Raw genomic sequence first — 14,406 nt, 5'->3', positions numbered from 1 at the left:
AGAAGAGCAGGTGAGCCCAATGCCACCATCACGTGTGATAGGGGTGTTGTGAGGGTGAATGTCATATGTGTACCAGTCAGGGAGTACATGCATGCAGGGGGCATGGAGTCCAGGTGTGTGAACCGTGAGGATGGGTGTGTTTGGGCATTTTGCGGATCTGATGTTTATAGTCCCTGCTGTTGGTATGGTGCCAGTCCACAAAACTTTCTCTTTCTGCCTGCGTCACCCATGCAGGTCAACACCCATCAAAAGAAGGGGATTTAGCATGCCATCGCCAAGCAAGTGTGAACCCTGGGGTCCATGCCCAGTGGAGCACCCATTGTTGCAAGTAGTGGGAGGACCTGAGATGCTGGGCCCGGAAGACCGCAGAGGCCCAGCTGGGGATGTCCTCCCAATGAGGGAGGGGTACTCGACAGACCCTGACCCCACTAATGGCCTGCATTTTGGCAGTGGCCTACCCTGAGGTGGATGGGCTTTGAAGGCAGCACATCAGCCAAAAGTGTGTGAGTACTTACTGTATCCTTAGAATTTACTGGCCATTATTGGTGTTGGGTGCATAAGTACTGCGAAAGTGGCATTGCAGTTAATACTACATGTGCATCAACATTTGGAAATGGGCACTAGGCACCCTTGCTGAGTATCTTATTTAGATGTGTCCCCATGCTCTACTGTCAGTGGATTTTCATCTCCTTGTTCCATACCTCTCAATGTCTGTAATGTGTAGATGCACAAATGACATGGGCACATGTGTGACTCCATCCAGGCCCTACGATGGATGCGAGTGTCAGTAGTACCCTAAGCATTGTGTATGACCAGCTCCATCAATCAACATCAGTGGCTCAGAGGTGTCAATCCACTCCCATCTGTGTAGCCAAACTGTATATGCGACTGTGCAACTCTCCTTCTATCCCTGGGACTATGTAGATCATGTACTGAAACTGGTATAGATAGATTGTGGGGCTGGAATTACAGTTTCACCATTGCACTGCCCTTCATGGGACAGGAGTACTGGCCTGAGAGCTGAATAGGCATATATAGGTGATGTGCTGACTGTAGGGTATGTGTAGGTAGGCAACCAAGATTTGTAAATCTACAAATACATGTAGATTTGATGAGGTATGATTGCAAAGTTCTAAATTCCTATGGACTATACTAGTGGGGATGTGTCCTTCCTAAGTATGGGTTGGTTCTGGTGGTGGTAATTGTTCTTGGAGATGCCAATGTAACAACATGGTGTGCATATGGCTTGCATAATGAAGCCCTAGCTTGTCCTCTGCTGCATTGCTGACTAACTGCCTACATCATGTGGACATGGATAGTTGGGGGCACTTGTGATGGACTGTGAATCTTACAGCTTGGCTTAGCTATTAGGTTGTGGCAGATTGGGAGTGGTTTGAGTATTGTATTATACATCTAATGTGAAGTGTCTAGGTGTCTAACTGGTATTGGCCAACTCTGAGATGTCTTCCAAGGGCAGTCATGTTTAAGGACATGTAAGTGTTGTGTTGTGTCTTTGGAGTTGACTACACTTTGATGGAAATTTGACAGTGGACATGGATTATTCAGGTGTTGTCACTGGAGGGAACTAAAGTGTATTGTTGTGTAATCTGCACATCCAATGGGTGATAGGGGTACAGTGAGGTAAGATGTGTAATCAGGCATGGTATTGATAGTGCATCAAGGGCATGCTGTGCCAGCTCAAGAGGGCATATGTTGGCATCATGGGAATGGGTCTTGTAGTGATGTCCTATTTAGGTATTGCTGTAGGTGTGAGGGTTGCCAGGTGTTTGTGGGAAGTAGTGCCATGTCATGACATGATGTAGGTAATGGGGGTCATTACAACATTGGCGGGCGGCTTCCGCTGCCCGCCAAGCTGTAACCGCCATGCGGCCGCACTCCCGCGGTGCCCATTACAACATCCCCGCTGGGCCGGTGGGCGCAAACCTAGTTTACACTCGCCGGCCCAGCGGGGATGCGGCCGCAACATAAGAGCCGGCTCCTAATGGCGCCGGTGGTGTTGCGGCCGTGCGACGGGTGCAGTTGCACCCGTCGCGCTTTTCACTGTCTGCTATGCAGACAGTGAAAAGCTGCACGGGACCCTGTTAGGGGGCCCCTGCACTGCCCATGCCAGTGGCATGGGCATTGCAGGGGCCCCCAGTGGCCCCAGGACTCCCCTTACCGCCAGCCTCTTCCTGGCGGTGCAAACCGCCAGAAACAGGCTGGCGGTAGGGAAGTCATAATCCCCAGGGCAGCGCTGCTTGCAGCGCTTCCCTGGCGGATTATCAGCGCCGGGGCTAAAACGGCGGGAAACCGCCGGCCCCGGCTGTGCGACCGCGGCGCTATAGCCGCGGTAGAAATATGGGTCTCCGTACCGCCAGCCTGTTGGCGGTACGGATGCCACTTTTGCCCTGGCAGTCTCAGACCGCCAGGGTCGTAATGACCACCAATGTGTCCTTGCAAATTAGATTGATAGTTATGATTTTTATAGTGACAGACGTACATGAGTAGCTGTGCCAATGGGAGTTGAATGTTAACCATGTTGTCCCCTATCTCTCACCCTCCCTCTCTATCATTGTGTGCATCAGCATAGTCTGGTGGAGGAGAAGGGGCACAGGCGAGTGGGGAAGCAGCAGCCAAGGGACCCAGGAAGGTGTCACCACTGTCACTGAGAGACCCAGTAGGATGGAGGGCGAGTGGAGTGCCACGGGGGAGAGTGGATCCAAAATATAATGTTTAGAATCCTCCTCCAGTGGACACTCCCTGGCAGTGGTAGACCCACTGGGGACCACCCCAGCACGATCTATGTCCACCACCCCCCTTACTAGCACCACCCTCACAGATGCTCCCCACCCAGTTACCAGTGCCCACTCACCCAGGAGGGTGGGTGTCTCCTTCACCATAGGCACCTCTGCCCCTGCTCCAGTCAGCCCTACTGCCCTCAGTGAGGAGACTATTGACCTCTTGCGGTCCATCTCTGTGGGTCAGTCAACCATTGGGAATGCCATCCAGGGACTGGTAGCTCAGGTATCACAGAGCAATGCGTTCCTGGAAGCCATTGCTGGCCTCCAGAGATCCTTTCAGGCTCTGGCCACCTCACTGATGGCAGCCAGTTTCCCTTTGTCTACCGTCCCCCCTCCACCTACCTCTTCCCAATCCCAAACCCCTCTCTCCACACCCATCCAGAGCACACTTTCTCACAGACATACATCTACCTCAACAGTAACGGTTGGCATTGACATACACCACAAGACCCACCACTAGCATGTACACAGACAACACGCACCTGCATTCACAACAACATCCACTCCCTGCACAGACTCTCCCACCACCCTCTCCTTCACAGACATTACACCTGACACTCTTGCGTGCTGCACATCATCATTTGCAGATTCATCCACCAGTCCTTTCTTACCCACAGTCAATACAATATAAGACCCTCACACATCCACCCCAGTCACCACATCCGCAGTCACCACAACCAGAGACACCTCCACATGCAGCACATGTACCATACCTGCAGACACCACCCCAACAGACAGTCCCACATCCAGCATGGCATCTCCCAGCACCCCCCCAAGATACCTAAATGCCCACACTCACCCACCCAGCAGACACCCAGCACACACAAGCATTCTACATACACACCTGCAACCAAGACAACCACAAAGACCCATCTTACGACATTCCCTCTCCCTCCACTCCCAAAACCTTTTCCCATGACCACCCCTGTGTACCTAATTTTTTTTTCCTATATGAGTTTCCCCTGTTCGCTACCCCTTTCCCACCCCGTGAGACCCTGAATCCCTCTGTGTCCCTCCCTAAGCCCAGCCCTTCCACCTCAAAGTTCTCCCCTACCACCCCTGCTATTGCCCCTTCCCCTCCCCCTGCAAAACAAATCACCCCCCCAAAGGCCAAGGCCCCCTCCCAAGGCCCGCCCAAGGACCCCCCACCCAAACCTAAAGCCAAAGCCAAGGAACCCTCTCCCAAGCCCACCTCCAAACCCAAGTACCCCCCTCCTAATCCCAAACCCCCCAAAATCACCCCCTCTCGCCACAGAGATGCCTGTCTGCCCCCCTGATGCCCCTGCCCTGTGGATGTCATTTTGCTACCAGGAGTCAAGTGGAGGCACAGAGGGGTGCCTAATGTGCATTTGGCATCCTTGAACATTGGGCTTGTCTGTGAGCTAATTTGTACATAGTTATATATTTCTATTTATTTTGAAGTCGTAATACATCTGGGCCAACTAAATGTTGGTATCCATCGAACACTACTTGTCTTACCTTTCTTAACTCATGTCAGATTTGTGTTTGTGATCCTTAGTTTGTGTGTTGGCTGTGCGTGTTGTTGTGCATGGCCTGCATGTGTGTGTGAGGCCCTAGCATAAGTCCTGCTGTGATGGGTGTGTATTGTGTGTGTGAAATGATTGTGTAGTCACATGCACGTGTGTAGCTATAGTGTGTATTGTGTGTGGTGCGATGTGTTGTGTTGGCGTTGTGTGCCATTGTGTGGTTGTTGTGTGTGCATTTGTGTGTATTGTTGGTTATGTCCTATGCATTGTGTGTGGTGTGGGCGTGGTGTGACAACGCATTCGTTATATGGGTGTGTGTTAGTGTTGTTTGGTTGTGTGGTATTGTTATGTGTTGTGTGTATGTGTTGTGATGTGGATGTGTGAAGTGAGAGTGTTTGGCGAAGCGTCTGAATAGTTGCGGTTATGGTATGGTTATGTGAGTCAGTGGTGTGTATGTATGTGTCTAACAGTGGTGGTGTTGTGTGTGTGCTGGTTGGTGTGTGTATGTCACATGTGTGTTTGCTGCGGTGTGTGTAGTTTGTATGTGCGTGTGTGTGTGTTTATGTTGAGGTGTCTATGTTCATGTGGGTATGGGGTATGCGTGGCAGTCTCAAGGCGTCCCGGCTGTGCGTGTTGTGTGTGGGTAGGTACTAATGCCTTTCCCTCCAGTGCATGCTAGGTGTGTACTTACAGTTGTTGTCTTTGTCACTGTCGCTGGATCTGGAGTCGTTGTACGAGCAGGAGCAGTGAAAGGACTTTGAGTTCAGGTTCAATATCGCCTCCAGTCAGCTCTGTGTTCCCGAAGGTGAGTGTTCCCTTTTATACATCCGTTTCCGTCAGGGTTTTGGAGGCGGTGTTACCATGGCGGAAACCCTGGCGATGTGAAGCCTCATAATAAATCCAGTGGAAAAATGCTCCACGCCAGCCTGAAGGTGTCTACAGCTGTCTGCGGCGTTCAGATCACACTGGTGGTGCTGGCGGTGTATTGGCTGTATTCAGTTGGGAAGACCACCATGGTCATAATATGACGCCCAGAGGCCGCCAAACTCATAATGACCACCTTAATATTTAAACATGTATATCTCAGGTTCCCTTTATTGGATTTTTGTTGTTTTAGTGTCACTTTGAAGACAAAAATATAATCTAGTTTTATAAATTGATGTGGGATTTTTTATTTTGTGTTGTGTTTTACTTATTTTCTTGATATTAAATGCTTTACACACCTGTCTCCTAAATTAAGCCTAACTGCCAGTTGCCAAGCTAACAAGGGTTGAGCTGGGATTATTTTTTGGAGACTCTGGCTGGACATAGTGGGGGTTTGTGGCCTATTGCTAAGGGTAGGTAATTATCTGCCCTTACCAATAATCCACTTTCCAAAAGCACCTACTATGCTTGTTTGCATATGGGCAGGTGGGAGGAGCAGGTGCTCATAGGGGATCATAAAAAGATTGAAACAGATAAAATTGTATGCTGACTATGACTTACTGGTGATCTTTTTGCAATTTGGAAAGGTACATCGGAGTCATCAGCAGGAGTTATAGAGAAGGTTAATCAGAATGATCTTAATCTCCACTTTACAGAACATGTCAGTAAGAACCAAGTAGACTTTCTGGACTTATAGGTGTATGTGTGTGAGAAACAATTCCATGCCATGCCAGAAACCAGATTGTTCAGCGACCCTACAGCGGGAAATTCTTTACTACATGCATCAAGATTCCATCCCAGACATGCAATTTACAACATCCTGTATGGGGTGTTATTAAGAGTAAAAAGGAACACCAGTGAGAAAGGTGATTGGGAGAGGTGTAAGGAGTAAGGAGGAGACAATTGAGAGATTTTAACAGAGAGGGTATGATCAGAACATCAGTGATGCGGCTGTGGTGAAGGTAGTAGGGAAAAGCAGGGAACCAATAGACTTCACACATGAGAAATGTAAGGCTTACAATGATTCAAAGATTAGGATGATTACTGCATACAGTGCTTAAAATAGAAGATTAAAGGCTATCTTGAACAGACACTGGCACTTATTAAACTCAAACCAAACACTAGACCTTACTCTTCCAAAATGTCCCCAGATTACTTTCAGAGGGCGTATAGAATGAAAGATTCCTTAGTTTCCAATATCCCTGAAACAAGAGACACAGTTTCGTGGTTGCAGGGCAAGGGGTTTCACAGATGCCACAAAGCCTGCAAATATGGGGTTGAAATGGAGGAAATAGTTTCACCCTTCAGAAGAGAACCAATAAGTTCAGGGACCGTACCATTTTAGTACTGACTTTGCAGTTTATGTACTTAGATGTCAATGCAGCCTACAATAGGTAGGCAGCTCTAAACTATAGGTCCACAAGAGAGTGTTACAATAAATAAGGGCCATCACTGATACGGACTGGACATATCCTGTGGCCAGACACATCACGGGGATACATGCAGGTGACATGGAGAGAATGCAGTATTTTGTAGTAGATGCAGTTCCAGTGCAGCAGAGGGCTGGCAACAGGGAGATCAGATTAAGACAACTGTAGAGCAGATACATAATAAAATTGGACACCAAAGTACCTAATGGTTTGAACACAGAAGATAAGTTGTACGCTTTTTTAGTGTCTTCATATTCAAGCAATATATATTCATATTGAGTTCTGAAGGGTGTCTCAAGCCCCTAGATGTTCATTGTCATGTTAAGTAGGGAGTAATTGTGATTACTGCAGATAGTAATTAGTTGTGATTAATGGTATAGGCATATAGGTGCAGGTTTTGAATATATGCAAAGGGGAATGAGGTAGTATGACACTTACACAGGCAAGCTATGACAAGTGATGACAGCCTCCGGGGGGTTGAATTGGGATACTAAGAGACTAATGAACGGAATGGGAAGGTGCTCTTGTGGGAGCATGATAATAATGGGAGCATGCAATAAAATAAGTCCATGAAGTTTGCAACTAATGGTGGTTTGAATTGTTGCCCCCTAGATGCATAATGAATGCATGGGCCACTTGGGCATGATTGTGCGTAGTAATGCAATTGACAGTAACACTTTTCTGTGTGGCTCATGTGGCTAATAGCAGTGTACAGAGATATTTCAGTAAGGGATAAAAGAAATGCTAAAAAGGTGAAGAGTGTATTCCGCTTTTTAGACTTGAAAATAATGCAATAATTAACCCACAGGCTGTTTTATTTGTATTATACAAACCACATTTTTCATTTGAGGTCTGTGAGATTTGAGTGGGCATTTGGAGAACAAAACTATGCAATAATTTGGTTGAAATCACATGCCACAGTGGACGTAGCCCCACATTGTAAAATGGGACTGTGTAAGTAACATGTACGGAGGACAGTTTGAAGTGTTGTTTTTAAGCCCTTTTATATCATGGAGAAAGATCTATAGAAGAATAATCCATCGGGACCAATGTGATGCAGCGATCGATAATGAATTTAAAAGTTGATATTTTGTACTATGCTTTTGAAGATACCCCTAATGTTGTTTTGTTTTATTTAAATGAGAGAGTCTATTGCTTATGTTGTCTGACAGAACCGCACGTCATGTGAACAAGGCCTGGTTCAGGGCTGGAAAGTGTTATGGAGGACTAAGCACAAAATAAACAGCCCATTTTCAAACAAGCTGGGTCTGTGCCTGGATCTTGTGCAGGAGGTGATGCGGCATCTGGAATTTTATATATATATATATATATATATATATATATATATATATACACATATATATATATCCAACAAGTTTCTCCGTGTAGGGAGCTTTATCGCTTACAGGGCGGCAACGGCGTTGCAGGGACGGAGCACCCTCGCAAACACATTCCATCAACTTCTCCACAACAGAGTTACGCAGTATTCCGGTTAGCGGTAGTGTGAGGCACTTTATTTCCAAAATTCAAAGTTCTTACTCTCCTGACGCATTTCGGCTGTCAGTACCAGCCTTAATCATAGATATGTAGTTTCTTTGGTTTGAAAATAATCACATGACAAAGCTGACCAATCATTTATACCGTGGCCTTAAAGTCACAGTCTTTATCACATTTTGAAACTTGAGTGCTGTTCATGAAATTCACTTCCATAGTGTCATTTCCTTTATATAATATATCAAAGTACACTCTGAATTTATAATTGTCCTCATATTATTGCTTCATTATTCATTCTAAAAATGACATTGCTCAGTTTCCTTCACAATGTCCTTCTCATAATTTAAAAAAGTTAAGCAATAAATATCTTCCTACTTTCTGTTAAGAGTGTCTTTAAAGTGTCATATTTCTCAAATTGCACTGCGGCTAATTCTGCTTTAATTGTATTTCCATTGAAGATGGCCTGCGCTTATCTTCAGTGCCACACAAAAACAGTTAACCAGTGGATGAGATAAAATGCCACATTCACATTCCCTTGCCGAATTTCACTAAATGCGTCATAATTATAATAATAATAATGCGTCATAATAAATGCGCTGGGCACAGGAGCAGGGGCCAGAGGGAGGCAGAGCGCCAGGCTGCTGGCAACTTGGGCAGACCCAGGTAATTCCTCATTTTTTTTGTTCACTTTGTTTGTGCACTGTGCACACACTAGTGCACAAGAGGCCTGAAACGGCAACTTTTGCTGCCCTATGGCCCTGGCCTGAATATCAGGCCAGAGGCAGCGAAAGCTGCTGTTTCAGGCCTCTTGTGCATTAGCCTGCCAAGGCCTCTTGTGCACAAGCCTGTCCAGTGTGCAGTGCACACTGGGCAAGCGGGTACACAACAGGCCTGAAGCGGCAGCTTTTGCTGCCTCCACAGGCGTTTCAAACATCTTGTGCAACTGTCTGCCAGTGTGCTCTCCACATGGGGCAGGCCGGTGCACAAGAGGCCTAAAAACAGCAGCCCTGAGGACTGGCTCCTCACTGGGCTAAATCTTTATTTCTAATGGCAAAGGCCCGCATGGCCTCTCCAAGAGCCCTGAGGGACCGCCACCTACCTGGGGCTAAATATAGAATTTATGCAGGGGGCCTGCATGTACCCCCACAGCCCGGGAACCACCACCTCCCCGGGGCTGAACAAAAAATTATGAAGAGGTCTGCCACTGACCCCTGTCCCAGGGGACCTCCACTTCTCCGGGGCAAAATAAAATAATGGAGGGGGCCGTGTGGCCTCCCCTGTGGAGATAATAAAGGCCCTGTGGACCGCCACACCCATGAGATAGCTGTTTTCCCTGCTTTGGCAGGAGCTGTCAAAACTTGGACCAAATCAGGGCAAACACTGCTTTCAGCGGGCAAGAGCTGTCAAAGTGCTTCCAACTGCTGGAAGTGGAGGCTTCATCTCTTTCTCTGAACATAGAGATGTGGGCAGGGACAGAGATGAAATGATTGCTCTTGTACACAGGGAGATGCATGTTTAGCAGCTTCTTGTGTGCAAGAGCAATGCTGACACCTGCAGGAGGTGATGAGCCAGCTGGGCCCGCAATGCACACTGAGGGGGTCATTCCGACCCTGGCGGTCAAAGACCGCCAGGGCCGCGAATGACGGAAGCACCGCCAACAGGCTGGCGGTGCTTCCTTGCCCATTCTGACCGTGGCGGTAAAGCCGCGGTCAGAAAACCGGGGCCGGCGGTTTCCCGCCGGTTTACCCCCGGCTGGGCGAATCCGCTGGGGATTCTGACCCCCTTACCGCCAGCCTGTTTCTGGAGGTTGTCACCGCCAGGAAGAGGCTGGCGGTAACGGGTGTCTAGGGGCCCCCTAACAGGGCCCCAGCATGCTTTTCACTGTCTGCCTAGCAGACAGTGAAAAGCGCGACGGGTGCAACTGCACCCGTCGCACGCCTGCAACACCGCCGGCTCCATTCGGAGCCGGCTTCAGTGTTGCAGGCCTCTTTCCCGCTGGCCCGGCGGGAAAGTTGAAATGGCACCAGCGGTCTTTTGACAGCGGTGCGACCAAATGGCAGGAACCACCAGGCGGGCGGCAACCGCCGCCCGCCGGGGTCAGAATGACCCCCTGAGTGCCCTGTGGGGCACCCAGAAGGCATGGCCTGGCCCTATGGTACAGGGTTCCCCAGACCAAAATCGGCCCAGGGAGGGGTGCTGCACGGCCCCCCTCCTCCATCTATAACTCACACCATGCCATGCACTGCTAATTACCCCAGGTATTACAGAACTCATGATAACTTCTATAACTTTATCAATAATACAAATGAAGCATTAGTGTCAAATTAACTGTGCATGGTGCGGGCACCAGTCATAGTTACCGTAAGGTGTGAAGTAGGGTTACTTGAAACAACTATAATTATAACTGCTGAATTTCTGAGGTTTTTTACAAGAAAATTCAGAACCTAACTATAACCTCCCTGTAATTATTGTTTTTTTCAGTGAATTTTGATGTTTATTTTTTAACGTAGAGTAATTTTAATTACTATATCTTAATCCAACTGCACAAAACCTTCAGCCATGGGTGGTATGGGTTCGCCACAGGGCCTGACCTGTGGCCAGGCCCTGCAAACAATCCCTTATAATCACCCAACCTTGTCCCACACACAGCCTTTGGCTGTGTGCAGAGAGTGTAGGCTACAGGGCCTGTCTCTGACAGTGGATCTGTGAGTGGGTGCCTGAGTGTCTGAGTGGGTCTAAAAGTGGGTTTGAGTCTATGAGTGGGTCTGAGTAGGTGCATAAGTGTCTGAGTGGGTGTGTGAATGGGCGCATGATTCTCTGAGTGCATATATGAGTGAAAGAATTAGTGTAGGAATGAGTCTTGAAACGTTTTTTTCCATATCCTCAAATATCCTTGAATATCCTCACATATTCAAGGATATTCAAGAATATTCAAGGATATTGCGCATGATGAAGAATACTCATTTTACACCAATAATTTGACCCTAACACACCCGTATATCACACCCCTGGGGTCAGGGTGCCTCCACCCTGACCTCTTACACCGCTTACCATTTCTATTGTCAACTCCGGGGACCCTCTCCGATAATATGAAATGGCGACCGCAACTTTCTAGTCAGGTTGTGGCCAGCAAATCGCAGCGCTTCTATTCACCAGTGCATTGTGAATTTTCACAAATATTTGCAATTTATCCGCTGCCAGAGATATACAAATTTATTTTCCCTTTGATATCTCCAAAACTTCACACCAAATATGCAGAAGCACAATCTGCGTACCGAAAGCTAGCTTTCTGCCAAATTTGGAGTAATTCCATCCAGCGGTTCGGCTGTATACATGTCTAAAGGTCATAAGGAAATTAACATGGGAAACAACTTTTTTGACTCCCCCTTTTTCTCGGCCCCCACTTGTTAGATCAACCCAAAACTTGCCATGTGCGGCAAGAATCACTGTCACACTTTTTTGGAAAATTTCTTAAAGATTCGCCAAATGGTGTCAAATCAAAGATTTAGACAAGTCAAAAAAGGCTTTTTCTATGGAAACGTGGTAAAACTATAACTCCCTAGTGACGACCGCCAGTATGTAATTAGTACACACACACATATATATATGTATGTATATATATATATATATATATATATATATATATATATATGTATATATACACACATATATATATGTATGTATATATATATATATATATACCGTATTTTCCGGCGTATAAGACGACTGGGCGTATAAGACGACCCCCTACTTTTCATGTTAAAATATAGGGTTTGGGCTATACTCGCTGTATAAGACTACCCCTCTTCCAACGCACACCAAATAAAAATTTTAAAACATCAGATTTGATTTTAACATGGTAATTTTAATTCAAATGCTTATGACATGCAGGTACTTAGTAGGAAAACTGTCTCTTATAAACAGAAGGCTATTTGTCATCAAACATGTAAACATAAAACAGTGCAAGTGGAATAGCCTGGAGCACATGCAGGAATACGTGCCTGTCCAGACAATTGCCAGCGAGGATTGCGGCACACGGTAAGGACAGCTCAACTCACGGTTGACCAATCAGCTCTGTGTCCACAAGTAGCTGAATCTTGTGGGATGCGGAACCCATCATATGCTTGGAATCGATTTCCAAATGCAACGCACGGTGGCTCAGCTACAGGGCGCCTGTCCCTGAAGTTTCAGCACACCGTATACCGGCGTATAAGACGACCCCCGACTTTTGAGGAGATTTTCAGGGGTTAAAAAGTCGTCTTATACGCCGGAAAATACGGTATATATATATGTATATATATATATATATATATACACATACATATATATATATGTGTGTGTATACTAATTACATGCTATATATATATATATATATATATATATATATAGCGAGAGAGAGAGAGAGAGTGAGAGAGCGAGAGAGAGAGTGAGAATATGGAGAATATCATCATTTTAACATGTTCACCTCAATGTTTCTGACTGATACTGGTTGTAACTGACCCTGGCTGTGCCGTGGGCTCTAAACAGGCCCAGGGCCAGTGCTCTAAATAAAAGGTGGCACAATTACAATTGGCAATGACAGACCCCTGTCAGTCCTTAGCACATATTAGGGCAAGGGGAATTCAAACTACCTATAACTTCTTAGTTTATATTAGGGCAGGGACATTGAGAGGCCCAATAGCTTTCCTGCACTGAAGTGTGCACTGCTGTGTTGTCTGCTGTTTTTTTTAAAGGCAGCCCTGCCTTGCAGACTGTCTTTAAAAATTGAAATATGTGCAAATTCAACTTTGAAATTTAAGGTACTTCCAAAGTGATTCATATTTTTACATATAAATCACCCCCAAAGACCTCCCCTAGATGCCCCAGGGGTGGGGTGCCATGTAACAATAATCAGGGGCATTATAAATTTATCATATTGAGCACAGAAAATAAGTTATAAGACTTTCTTTTCTTTAAGCTAAATTTCAGCCTGCTGGTGGCCTTTCTTGATTGGTCAGCCCATAACAGGATTATACAGGCTGCTTTGTTGAAGTGATACATGGCCTGCACTGAGCAGTGGTTATCTGATGGGGGAGGTTGGCAGATGCTGAGGCCAGGTCAGGAAGGAGGTCAGGTAGATTAAACAGGGCGTCAAAGGAAACAGGACGGGAATTAATGCCAGCCAGGCCACTCTCTTACCCTGTTCCCCACAGATAGATAGCAGACCCAGGAAAAGATTTGGCAGATGTCCAGATGGGGAGTGTTAATGGAAATAATGGAAATAAGCCACACCAGTAAATTGGTTTAACCTGGTCTTCCTCCTCTGGGGGAAAATCACCCATCTTGGAATTTTAAAATGGAGTGATTTATGGGACAAGAAAATGCCATACTTTGGAGGAAGTTGTCATGCTTCTGGGTGGCACCCTGCAGCTCATTGGGCACGGGTGCCCCCCTGCTTGTACCCCAAGCTTGTTCCCTGCTGAAACCCTGGTCTGCAGCCCAGAGGACTACACTCTGAAATACTGTTCCTGTTGCAACTGGAACAGGAGACCTAAGGACTTTGGCCTGCTTCAAAAACTACTCAGGAGTGAACTCCCTGAAAGCAACAGGTTATCAGAGCTTGCCTGCACCAACTATCACAAAAGTCCCTAGCCTGGAGAGCGCCCACTGGACTTTTAAAGATTAGGCAACGTGCATTGTGGAAATTGTGGTCCTAAAATTTCAAGGACCTTCTCAGAGCTTCTAGACCCTTGGAGGTGTGTTTTGGACTCTTTTAACCCTCAAGAGGAACTTCAGTAAAAGGTTCCAGAACTTTGGAGAAGTTTGGAATAACTTTTGGAAAAAGCTCCACAAGTGGACTGATTTGCAGTCGTGAGCCAAGCGCACTATCTTCAATTGTGATCCAGATAGGATTTCAGATCTGTCCCACTGAAAGCTCCAGAGCTCCTGACTTCCAGGAATTGACTGAGCACTCAGGGGAAAGCAGTATGACGACATTATATCAAAACCGATTTGCTTAGTAGGACCACACAATGCTAAAAGAGAAAAGCTCCAGAAAAGTGCAAAGGTCACATTTTTGACTGATGCCTCCCGCTCAGTGCATTGAGGTCACCCTCAAACTTTGACTTTGTCCTGGACACACACGACCAGCTGTCCTCGGTTGGCTCTGTTAATTTTTCAGCACTAGAAAGCACATTTTATAATTTAATCATAAATAATTTATAATAGGATGCATGTGTTAGACAGCTGGTGGAGTTGTCTAGGACACAGCGGGAGGCACTGTGTGGCCAC

The sequence above is a fragment of the Pleurodeles waltl genome, chromosome 10 (genome assembly GCF_031143425.1).
Source record: "Pleurodeles waltl isolate 20211129_DDA chromosome 10, aPleWal1.hap1.20221129, whole genome shotgun sequence".
In the NCBI taxonomy this organism is placed as follows: Eukaryota; Metazoa; Chordata; class Amphibia; order Caudata; family Salamandridae; genus Pleurodeles; species Pleurodeles waltl.
Note: the sequence above shows the minus strand (reverse complement) of the source record.